This window comes from Triticum aestivum, chromosome 2D, assembly GCF_018294505.1.
Source record: "Triticum aestivum cultivar Chinese Spring chromosome 2D, IWGSC CS RefSeq v2.1, whole genome shotgun sequence".
In the NCBI taxonomy this organism is placed as follows: Eukaryota; Viridiplantae; Streptophyta; class Magnoliopsida; order Poales; family Poaceae; genus Triticum; species Triticum aestivum.
Window position 1 is genome coordinate 148,229,060 of NC_057799.1, and position 13,367 is coordinate 148,242,426.

A 13,367-nucleotide genomic window follows, 5' to 3' on the forward strand; every position below is an offset into this window, starting at 1 on the left:
CGCGTTTTACGATACGGAGCCACCGCCAAGCCCTAAAACCTCTCGGGAGGGCTGATCTGGAATCCGTTCGGGGCTCTGGAGAGGGGGATTCATCGCCGTCGTCATCATCAACCATCCTCCATCACCAATTTCATGATGCTCACCGCCGTGCGTGAGTAATTCCATCGTAGGCTTGCTGGACGGTGATGGGTTGGATGAGATCTATCACGTAATCGAGTTAGCTTTGTTAGGGTTTGATCCCTAGTATCCACTATGTTCTGAGATTGATGTTGCTATGACTTTGCTATGCTTAATGCTTGTCACTAGGGCCCGAGTGCCATGATTTCAGATCTGAACCTATTATGTTTTCATGAATATATGTGTGTTCTTGATCCTATCTTGCAAGTCTATAGTCACCTACTATGTGTTATGATCCGGCAACCCCGAAGTGACAATAATCGGGACCACTCCCGGTGATGACCATAGTTTGAGGAGTTCATGTATTCACTATGTGTTAATGCTTTGTTCCGGTACTCTATTAAAAGGAGGCCTTAATATCCCTTAGTTTCCATTAGGACCCCGCTGCCACGGGAGGGTAGGACAAAAGATGTCATGCAAGTTCTTTTCCATAAGCACGTATGACTATATTCGGAATACATGCCTACATTATATTGATGAATTGGAGCTAGTTCTATGTCACCCTATGTTATGATTGTTACATGATGAACCGCATCCGGCATAATTCTCCATCACCGATCCAATGCCTACGAGCTTTTCACATATTGTTCTTCGCTTATTTACTTTTCCGTTGCTACTGTTACAATCACTACAAAGTACCAAAAATATTACTTTTTGCTACCGTTACTTTTGTTACCGTTACCACTACTATCATATTACTTTGCTACTAAACACTTTGCTGCAGATACTAAGTTATCCAGGTGTGGTTGAATTGACAACTCAACTGCTAATACTTGAGAATATTCTTTGGCTCCCCTTGTGTCGAATCAATAAATTTGGGTTGAATACTCTACCCTCGAAAACTGTTGCGATCCCCTATACTTGTGGGTTATCACAGGCCGCCCCTGTCACCTGCCCCGCCCGCCGTTTCGCGCCTCCCCTGCCGATGCTCGCCCGTGCACAGGGCTGCTGCTGTGCCTGGCCGTCGCGCGTCGCCGCGCCCTTGTGCACTCCGCCGGCGCCGCCGCGTCCCTTCCCCGCTCACGCCACGCCCGTGTTCACCCTGCCCAGCGCTCGCTGGCCGCCGGCCACCTGCCAACCACGCTCCGGCCACGGCCTCGCCCACAGTCGTGTGTGCGTGAGCGTGTGTTTGGCCGGTTGTGCCCCAGACCACCGTGGGCTGTTAAGAACACAAAAAGAAATGAACAAATTTAAATGTTAAATAAAATAATTAGTATGCTAATTAATTTCTTAATTAGGTAATTAGCATAATATAACTCAATGACAAATGGGCCCCGCTGTTAATTAAGCAAGATTTTCTAAACTACTAAAGTTAGAGTCAATGACATGCGGACCCACTTCTACTATTCACTGGTTGACTAGTCTTTGTTGAGTTGGTCAACTGGGCCCTGTGGCCCATCTGTCAGCCGCATGTGCATAGTGTTGGGTGCACTTCTGTGTACTCGTAGCATTTGCTGATTATTTTCATAGTAATAATGATAGTATTAGAAAATCAATTAAAACTTTGAAAATTAATATAAAATAAACCATAGCTCAGATTAAAATACTTTGTACATGAAAGTTGCTCAGAACGACGAGATGGATCCGAATACGCGGTCCGTTCGTCCGCCAAACATCCCCAGCATAGCAAGCACGAAACTTTCCCCCTCCGGTTCATTTGTCCGAAAACGCGAAACACCGGGGATACTTTCCCGGATGTTTTTCCCCTTCGCCGGTATCACCTATCCCTGCGTTAGATCACCTTGGCACCGCGTATTGCCTTGTTATATTTTGTGATGCTTTGTTTGCTCCGTATTTACTGTTTCTTCCCCCCTCTTCTTCTCCGGTAGACCCCGAGACCGGCGTTGATGCGTTTGAGTACGACTACATCACCGACGACCCTTCTTCTTGTGCAACAGAGCTTCCAGGCAAGCCCCCCCCCCCTTGATCACCAGATATCGCCTATTCCTTCTCTCTACTGCTTGCATTAGAGTAGTGTGGCATGTTACTGCTTTCGGTTAATCCTATTCTGCTGCATAGCCTGTCATTGTTGCTACAATTGTTGATACCTTTACCTGCTATCCTAATTCTTAGTATAGGATGCTAGTGTTCCATCAGTGGCCCTACACTCTTGTCCGTCTGCCATGCTATACTATTGGGCCATGATCACTTCGGGAGGTGATCACGGGCATATGCTATATAGTTATACTGTTACCTTACTTATGATACTGTTCGGAGATGGGGGCTGAAGGGGCAGGTGGCTCCATCCCGGTAGAGGTGGGCCTGGGTTCCCGACGGCCCCCGACTGTTACTTTGTGGTGGAGCGACAGGGCAGGTTGAGACCACCTAGGAGAGAGGTGGGCCTGGCCCTGGTCGGCATTCGCGGTTACTTCAAAATAACACGCTATACGAGTTCTTGGTATTTGATCTGAGTCTGGCCATTTGGTCTATACGCACTAACCAACTACGTGGGAAAGATATGGGCACTCGACGTCGTGGTATCAGCCGAAGCCATCTTGACGTCAGTGACTGAGCGGCGCGCGCCGGGTTGGACCGCATAGCGCAACTTCCTTTGTAATGGAGGTTGCTAGGTCTGCTCACCGGCCGCCCTCGCAACGTGCAGGTGTGCAATGGGCGATGGGCCCAGACCCCTGCGCCGTAGGATTTAGACCGGTGTGCTGACCTCTCTGTTGTGCCTAGGTAGGGCTGCGACGTGTTGATCTTCTGAGGCCGGGCATGACCCAGGAAAGTGTGTCCGGCCAAATGGGATCGAGCGTGTTGGGTTATGTGGTGCACCCCTGCAGGGAAGTTTATCTATTCGAATAGCCGTGATCTTCGGTAACAGGACGACTTGGAGTTGTACCTTGACCTTATGACAACTAGAACCGGATACTTAATAAAACACACCCTTCCAAGTGCCAAATATAACCCGGTGATCGCTCTCACATAGGGCGACGAGGGGAGGATCGCCGGGTAGGATTATGCTATGCGATGCTACTTGGTGAACTTACCATCTACTCTCTTCTACATGCTGCAAGATGGAGGCTGCCAGAAGCGTAGTCTTCGACAGGATTAGCTATCCCCCTCTTATTCTGGCATTCTGCAGTTCAGTCCACTGATATTGCCCCCTTACACAGATACCCATGCATATGTAGTGTAGATCCTTTCTTGCGAGTACTTTGGATGAGTACTCACGGTTGCTTTGCTCCCCCTTTTCCCCTTTTCCTTTCTTCCTGGTTGTCGCAACCAGATGCTGGAGCCCAGGAGCCAGACGCCACCGTCGACAACGACTCCTACTACACCGGAGGTGCCTACTACTATGTGCAAGCCGCTGACGACGAACAGGAGTAGTTTAGGAGGATCCCAGGCAGGAGGCCTGCACCTCTTTCGATCTGTATCCCAGATTGTGCTAGCCTTCTTAAGGCAAACTTGTTTAACTTTATGTCTGTACTCAGATATTGTTGCTTCCGCTGACTCGTCTATGATCGAGCACTTGTATTCGAGCCCTCGAGGCCCCTGGCTTGTATTATGATGCTTGTATGACTTATTTTTATTTTAGAGTTGTGTTGTGATATCTTCCCGTGAGTCCCTGATCTTGATCGTACACGTTTGCGTGTATGATTAGTGTACGATTGAATCGGGGGCGTCACACTCTCCGACATTCGGAGTGACAAATCCTAATCTCGATCTATGCCAACTCAACAAACATCATGGGAGACACCTATAGAGCATCTTTATAATCACCCAGTTACGTTGTGACGTTTGATAGCACACTAAGTGTTCCTCCGGTATTCGGGAGTTGCATAATCTCATAGTCATAGGAACATGTATAAGTCATGAACAAAGCAATAGCAACAAACTAGACGATCATAATGCTAAGCTAACGGATGGGTCTTATCAATCACATCATTCTCTAATGATGTGATCCCATTCATCAAATGACAACTCATGTCTATGGCTAGGAAACTTAACCATCTTTGATTAACGAGCTAGTCAAGTAGAGGCATACTAGTGACACTCTGTTTGTCTATGTATTCACACATGTACTAAGTTTCCGGTTAATACAATTCTAGCATGAATAATAAACATTTATCATGATATAATGAAATATAAATAACAACTTTATTATTGCCTCTAGGGCATATTTCCTTCACCATAACCATTTGACTCAGCTGGGAGTTAATCTTCCTGATGATAGCGTTATTGACAGAGTTCTTCAATCACTGCCGCCAAGCTATAAAGGCTTCGTGATGAACTATAATATGCAAGGGATGGAAAAGACAATTCCCGAGCTCTTCTCAAAGCTAAAGGCTGCGGAGGTAGAGGAGCATCAAGTGTTGATGGTTAAAAAGACCACTAGTTTCAAGAAAAAGGGCAAAGGGGAGAGGGGGAACTTCAAGAAGAATAGCAAGCAAGTTGCTACTCCCAGGAAGAAGCCCAAGTTTGGACCTAAGACAGAAACTGAGTGCTTCTACTGCAATGAGACTGGTCACTGGAAGCGGAACTGCCCCAAGTATTTGGCGGATAAGAAGGATGGCAAAGTGAAAGGTATATTTGATATACATGTTATTGATGTGTACCTTACTAATGCTTGTAGTAGCGCCTGGGTATTTGATACTAGTTCTGTTGCTCATATTTGCAACTCGAAACAGGGGCTACGGATTAAATGAAGATTGGCTAAGGACGAGGTGACGATGCACGTGGGAAATGGTCCCAAAGTCGATGTGATCGCTGTCGGCACGCTACCTCTACATCTACCTTCGGGATTAGTTTTAGACCTAAATAATTGTTATTTGGTGCCAGCGTTGAGCATGAACATTATATCTGGATCTTGTTTGATGCGAGACGGTTATTCATTTAAATCAGAGAATAATTGTTGTTTTATTTATATGAGTAATATCTTGTATGGTCATGCACCCTTGATGAGTGGTCTATTTTTGTTGAATCTCGGTTGTAGTGATACACATATTCATAATATTGAAGCCAAAAGATGCAAAGTTAATAATGATAGTGCAACTTATTTGTGTCACTGTCGTTTAGGTCATATTGGGGTAAAGCGCATGAAGAAACTCCATGTTGATGGGCTTTTGGAATCACTTGATACTTGCGAATCATGCCTCAGGGGCAAGATGACTAAGACTCTGTTTTCCGGAACAATGGAGCGAGCAACTGACTTATTGGAAATAATACATACTGATGTATGCGGTCCGATGAGTGTTGAGGCTCGTGGCGGATATCGTTATTTTCTAACATTCACAGATGATTTGAGCAGATATGGGTATATCTACTTAATGAAACATAAGTCTGAAACATTTGAAAAGTTCAAAGAATTTCAGAGTGAAGTGAAAATCATCGTAACAAGAAAATAAAGTTTCTACGATTTGATCATGGAGGTGAATATTTGAGTTATGAGTTTGGTCTTCATTTGAAACAATGTGGAATAGTTTCGCAACTCACGCCACCTGGAACACCACAGCGTAATGGTGTGTCTGAACGTCGTAACCGTACTTTATTAGATATGGTGCGATCTATGATGTCTCTTACCGATTTACCACTATCATTTTGGGGTTATACTTTAGAGACGGCTGCTTTCACGTTAAATAGGGCACCATCTAAATCTGTTGAGACGACACCATATGAACTGTGGTTTGGCAAGGTCGTTTCTTAAAGTTTGGGGCTGCGATGCTTATGTGAAAAAGCTTCAACCTAATAAGCTCGAACCCAAATTGGAGAAATGCATCTTCATAGGATACCCAAAGGAGACTGTTGGGTACACCTTCTATCACAGATCCGAAGGCAAGATTTTCGTTGCTAAGAATGGATCCTTTCTAGAGAAGGAGTTTCTCTCGAAAGAAGTGAGTGGGAGGAAAGAAGAACTTGATGAGGTAATTGTACTTTCTCCCGAATTGGAAAGTAGTTCATCACAGAAATCAGTTCTAGTGATGCCTACACCAATTAGTGAGGAAGTTAATGATGATGATCATGAAACTTCGGATCAAGTTACTACCAAACCTCGTAGGTCAACCAGAGTACGTTCCGCACCAGAGTGGTACGGTAATCCTGTTTTGAAAGTCATGTTACTAGACCAGACGAATCTACGAACTATGAGGAAGCGATGGTGAGCCCATATTCCGTAAAATGGCTTGAGGCCATGAAATCTGAGATGGGATCCATGTATGAGAACAAAGTGTGGACTTTGGTTGACTTGCCCGATGATCGGCAAGCCATAGAGAATAAATGGATCTTCAAGAAGAAGACTGACGCTGACGGTAATGTTACTGTCTACAAAGCTCGACTTGTTGTGAAAGGTTTTCGACAAGTTCAAGGAGTTGACTACGATGAGACCTTCTCACCTGTAGCGATGCTTAAGTCTGTCCGAATCATGTTAGCAATTGCCGCATTTTATGATTCTGGAATTTGGCAAATGGATGTCAAAATTGCATTCCTTAATGGATTTCTTAAAGAAGAGTTGTATATGATGCAACCAGAAGGTTTTGTCGATCCTAAAGGTGCTAACAAAGTGTGCAAGCTCCAGTGATCCATTTATGGACTGGTGCAAGCCTCTCGGAGTTGGAATATACGCTTTGATAGTGTGATCAAAGCATATGGTTTTATACAGACTTTTGGAGAAGCCTGTGTTTACAAGAAAGTGAGTGGGAGCTCTGTAGCATTTCTAATATTATATGTGGATGACATATTGTTGATTGGAAATGATACATTATTTCTGGATAGCATAGAAGGATACTTGAATAAGAATTTTTCAATGAAAGACCTCGGTGAAGCTGCTTATATATTGGGCATCAAGATATATAGAGATAGATCAAGACGGTTAATTGGACTTTCACAAAGCACATACCTTGATAAAGTTTTGAAGAAGTTCAAAATGGATCAGTCAAAGAAAGGGTTCTTGCCTGTGTTACAAGGTGTGAAGTTGAGTCAGACTCAATGCCCGACCACTGTAGAAGATAGAGAGAAAATGAAAGTCATTCCCTATGCCTCAGCCATAGGTTCTATCATGTATGCAATGTTGTGTACCAGACCTGATGTGTGTGATGTCTACTACACAACCTTCTTCTTGTAGACGTTGTTAGGCCTCCAAGTGCAGAGGTTTATAGGATAGTAGCAAATTTCCCTCAAGTGGATGACCTAAGGTTTATCAATCCGTGGGAGGCGTAGGATGAAGATGGTCTCTCTCAAACAACCCTGCAACCAAATAACAAAGAGTCTCTTGTGTCCCCAACACACCCAATACAATGGTAAATTGTATAGGTGCACTAGTTCAGCGAAGAGATGGTGATACAAGTGCAATATGGATGGTAGATATAGGTTTTTGTAATCTGAAAATATAAAAACAGCAAGGTAACTAATGATAAAAGTGAGCACAAACGGTATTGCAATGCTAGGAAACAAGGCCTAGGGTTCATACTTTCACTAGTGCAAGTTCTCTCAACAATAATAACATAATTGGATCATATAATTATCCCTCAACATGCAACAAAGAGTCACTCCAAAGTCACTAATAGCGGAGAACAAACGAAGAGATTATGGTAGGGTACGAAACCACCTCAAAGTTATTCTTTCCGATTAATCCATTGGGTTGTTCCTATAAGTGTCACAAACAGCCCTAGAGTTTGTAGTAAAATAACACCTTAAGACACACATCAACCAAAACCCTAATGTCACCTAGATACTCCAATGTCACCTCAAGTATCCGTGGGTATGATTATACGATATGCATCACACAATCTCAGATTCATCTATTCAACCAACACATAGAACCTCAAAGAGTGCCCCAAAGTTTCTACCGGAGAATCAAGACGAAAGCGTGTGCCAACCCCTATGCATAGGTTCATGGGCGGAACCCGCAAGTTGATCACCAAAACATACATCAAGTGGATCACGTGATATCCCATTGTGACCACAGATAAGCACGGCAAGACATACATCAAGTGTTCTCAAATCCTTAAAGACTCAATCCGGTAAGATAACTTCAAAGGGAAAACTCAATCCATTACAAGAGAGTAGAGGGGGAGAAAGATCATAAGATCCAACTACAATAGCAAAGCTCGCGATACATCAAGATCGTATCACCTCAAGAACACGAGAGAGAGAGAGATCAAACACATAGCTACTGGTACATACCCTCAGCCCCGAGGGTGAACTACTCCCTCCTCGTCATGGAGAGCGCCGGGATGATGAAGATGGCCACCGGTGAGGGATCCCCCCTCCGGCAGGGTGCCGGAACAGGGTCCCGATTGGTTTTTGGTGGCTACAGAGGCTTGCGGCGGCGGAACTCCCGATCTATTCTGTTCCCCGAAGGTTTTAGGGTATATGGATATATATATATATAGGCGGAAGAAATACGTCAGGGGAGCCACGAGGGGCCCATGAGGGTGAAGGGCGTGCCCAGGGGGGTGGGCGCGCCCCCTGCCTCGTGCCCTCCTCGTTGATTCCCTGACGTGCACTCCAAGTCCCCTGGATTGCTTCTGTTCCAAAAATAACTTTCCCGAAGGTTTCATTCCGTTTGGACTCCGTTTGATATTCCTTTTCTGCGAAACACTGAAACAAGGGAAAAACAGAAACTGGCACTGGGCTCTGGGTTAATAGGTTAGTCCCAAAAATAATATAAAAGTGCATAGTAAAGCCCATTAAACATCCAAGATGGATAATATAATAGCATGAATACTTCATAAATTATAGATACGTTGGAGACGTATCGGTGTGCCTTGCTATAAGTTTAGCAGGGAGGTACCAAAGTAATCCAGGAGTGGATCACTGGACAGCGGTCAAGAACATCCTGAAATACCTGAAAAGGACTAAGGATATGTTTCTCGTTTATGGAGGTGACAAAGAGCTTGTCATAAATGGTTACGTCGATGCAAGCTTTGACACTGATCCGGATGACTCTAAGTCACAAACCGGATACGTATTTATATTGAATGGTGGAGCTGTCGGTTGGTGCAGTTCCAAGCAGAGCGTCGTGGCGGGATCTACGTGTGAAGCGGAGTACATAGCTGCTTCGGAAGCAGCAGATGAAGGAGTCTAGATGAAGGAGTTCATATCCGATCTAGGTGTAATACCTAGTGCATCGGGTCCAACGAAAATCTTTTGTGACAATACTGGAGCAATAGCCTTGGCGGAGGAATCTAGATTTCACAAGAGAACCAAACACATCAAGAGACGCTTCAATTCCATCTGTGATCAAGTCAAGGAGGGAGACATAGAGATTTTCAAAATACATACTGATCTGAATGTTGCAGACCCGTTAACTAAGCCTCTTCCACGATCGTTTTAGGGTATATGGATATATATAGGCGGAAGAAATATGTCAGGGGAGCCACGAGGGGCCCACGAGGGGGGTGGGCGCGCCCCCTGCCTCATGCCCTCCTCGTTGATTCCCTGACGTGCACTCCAAGTCCCCTGGATTGCTTCCATTCCAAAAATAACTTCCCGAAGGTTTCATTCCGTTTGGACTCCGCTTGATATTCCTTTTCTGCGAAACACTGAAACAAGGGAAAAACAGAAACTGGCACTGGGCTCTGGGTTAAGAAGTTAGTCCCAAAAATAATATAAAAGTGCATAGTAAAGCCCATTAAACATCCAAGATGGATAATATAATAGCATGAATACTTCACAAATTATAGATACGTTGGAGACGTATCAGCATCCCCAAGCTTAATTCCTGCTCGTCCTCGAGTAGGTAAATGATAAAAGAAAGAATTTATGAAGTGTGAATGCTAGCAGGTGCATAAGTTTGATCAATGATAATTTCAATCACCTTTTCTAGCATCATTATATGTCATAATAGTAGCTCAACTCATAGAGCTTTTCATGATCAAGTAACAAACTATTCACATGTTGAAGTATAGATCATAAACTTTCTTGAAAACTGACAAACCGTGTTATTAGTCATCAAACAATTACAATTCATCTTATTTTCAGGAAGAGTCTATGTCAGAGCTTTGATTTAGCAAATCCCACATACTCAACTATCATATAGTCTTCCATGATTGCTACCACTCAAAGCATATTTTCAGAACAAATAGCATCCATCGAACACAGAGAAAGATAGGGGCTTAATGTTTCGCCTCCCAACTTATTTATCGTATTGATAATTGTCAACAACAATAATTCATGATCAAATATATTTGAATGGCCATATATGCTTAGATCGTTCCATCACATGATGCTTGCCAACTAAAGAGTGGGTTGGAATGAGAAGGAATACTACTGACTCTTGCATAAAAGTAAAAGATAGGCCCTTCGCAGAGGGAAGCAGGGATTTGCAGAGGTGCCAGAGCTCGAAGCAAAAACAGAGATGAAAATAATTTTGAGAGGTATGCTTTCATTGTCAACATAACGACCAAGAGTTCCCAATATCTTCCATACTACATACATTATAGGCGGTTCCCATGCAGAAAGGTAAAGTTTTTACTCCCCCTCCACCAACATTCACACTCCACGGCTTGTCCGAAACAACGGGTGCCGTCCAACTTTCAACAATCCTGGGGGAGTTTTGTTTAAATTATTTGCGAATTTGTTTTTGATCTTTTGATCATAGGACTAGGCATCCAAGTTACCAGCCATTTTCTCGTGAATGATGAGCGGAGTCCACTCATCATGAGAATAACCCACCTAGCATGGAAGATACTGCTAGCCCCTAGTCGCTACATGAGCGATTCGGGCATACAAAAGAGATTATTATTTGAAGGTTTAGAGTTTGGCACATGCAAATTTACTTGGAACAGCAGGTAAATACCGCATATAGGTAGATATGGTGGACACTCGTGGAAGAAACTTGGTTCAAGGAGTTTGGATGCACAAGCAGTATTCCCGCTTAGTACAGATATTTTGGCTAGCAAAGGATTCTAAATAGCAAGCACCACATGTTAGAGGATCCATAACAATATAACTTCTATACAAATATACCCAAGCATAACTCATTATGTTGTCTTCCTTGTCCAACTTCAACTAATTTGCTCAGGTTTGAAAATAATTAATGGGGCTCACAATCATAGAAGATGTCCAAGATAGTATATTTATATGTGAAATCTCTCTTCCTTCAATATTCTTTCATGAATTGTTCAAGTGACCAATACAATGTTTGCTAACCTTCAAAAAATTTACCACCTCTACTTCTTATATGTGAAGGCATTACTCCCCATGGGATAAGCATATGAAACATATATAATTTCAGATTTATGACATTCAAATCATTTAACCATTTACTCAAAGGATATAAGTGAAGCACACGAGTAAATGACAAACTACTCCAAAAAGATATAAGTGAAGATCAATGAGTAGTTAAATAATTATGTAGCTATGTGAAGACTCTCTCTCTCTCATTTAAGAACTTCAGATCTTGGTATTTTATTCAAACAGCAAGCAAAACAAAAGAAAATAAAACGATGCTCCAAGCAAAACACATATCATGTGGTGAATAAAAATATAGCTCCAAGTAAAGTTACCGATGGATGAGGATGAAAGAGGGGATGCCTTCCGGGGCATCCCCAAGCTTTGGCTTTTGGTTATACTTGAATATTACCTTGGGGTGCCTTGGGAATCCCCAAGCTTAGGCTCTTGCCACTCCTTATTCCGTAGTCCATCGAATCTTTACCCAAAACTTGAAAACTTCACAACACAAAACTTAACAGAAAATCTCGTGAGCTCCGTTAGCGAAAGAAAACAAAACACCACTTCAAGATACTGTAATGAACTCATTATTTATTTACATTGGTGTTAAACCTACTGTATTCCAACTTCTCTATGGTTTATAAACCATTTTACTAGCCATAGATTCATCAAAATAAGCAAGCAACACAATGAAAACAGAATCTGTCAAAAACAGAACAGTCTGTAGTAATCTGTATCAAACGTATACTTCTGGAACTCCAAAAATTCTAAAATAAATTGGTGGACCTGAGGAATTTGTCTAGTAATAATCTTCAAAAATAATCAACTAAATAGCACTCTCCAGTAAAAAGTTGAAGCAAATCTCATGAGCGCTAAAGTTTCTGTTTTTTACAGCATGATCATAAAGACTTCACCCAAGTCTTCCCAAAGGTTCTACTTGGCACAAACACTAATTAAAACATAAAACAACATCTAAACAGAATATAGAAGGATTATTTATTACTAAACAGAACCAAAAAGCAAGAAACTAAAATAAAATTGGGTTGCCTCCCAACAAGCGCTATCGTTTAACGCCCCTAGCTAGGCATGATGATTTCAATGATGATCACATAAAAGATAAGAATTGAAACATAAAGGGAGCATCATGAAGAATATGACTAGCACATTTAAGTCTAACCCACTTCCTATGCATAGGGATTTTGTGAGCAAATAACTTATGGGAACAATAATCAACTAGCATAGGAAGGCAAAACAAACATAACTTCAAAACTTTAAGCACATAGAGAGGAGACTTGATATTATTGCAATTCCTACAAGCATATATTCCTCCCTCATAATAATTTTCAGTAGCATAATGAATGAATTCAACAATATAACCAGCACCTAAAGCATTCTTTTCATGATCTACTTGCATAGAAATTTTATTACTCTCCACATAAGCAAATTTCTTCTCATTCGGAATAGTGGGAGTATCAAAAGAGACTTGAACACTATAAATTGTTTCCACATTAAAAGAGTAATCTTCAGAAAAAGGGTAATCATAATCATGACAAGTTTTATAAATATAATCATCACTACTCTTTATAGCATAAGTTTCATCACAATAATCATCATAAGTAGCAACTTTGTTCTCATCATAATCAATTGAAACCTCTTCCGAAATAGTGGATTCATCACTAAATAAAGTCATGACCTCTCCAAATCCACTTTCATAAATATTATAAGATTCAACATCCTCCAAAATAGTGGGATCATTACTTCCTAAAGTTGAAACTCTTCCAAACCCACTTTCATCACTATAATCATCATAAGTAGGAGGCATGCTATCATCATAACAAATTTGCATATCAAAACTTGGGGGACTAAACATATCATCTTCATCAAACATAGCATCCCCAAGCTTGTGGCTTTGCATATCATTAGCATCATGGGTATTCAAGGAATTCATACTAACAACATTGCAATCATGCTCATTATTCACATATTTTATGCCAAGCATTCCATGTAATTCTTCTTCTAATACATGAGCACAATTTTCCTTCCCATCATTTTCACGAAAGATATTAAAAAGATGGAGC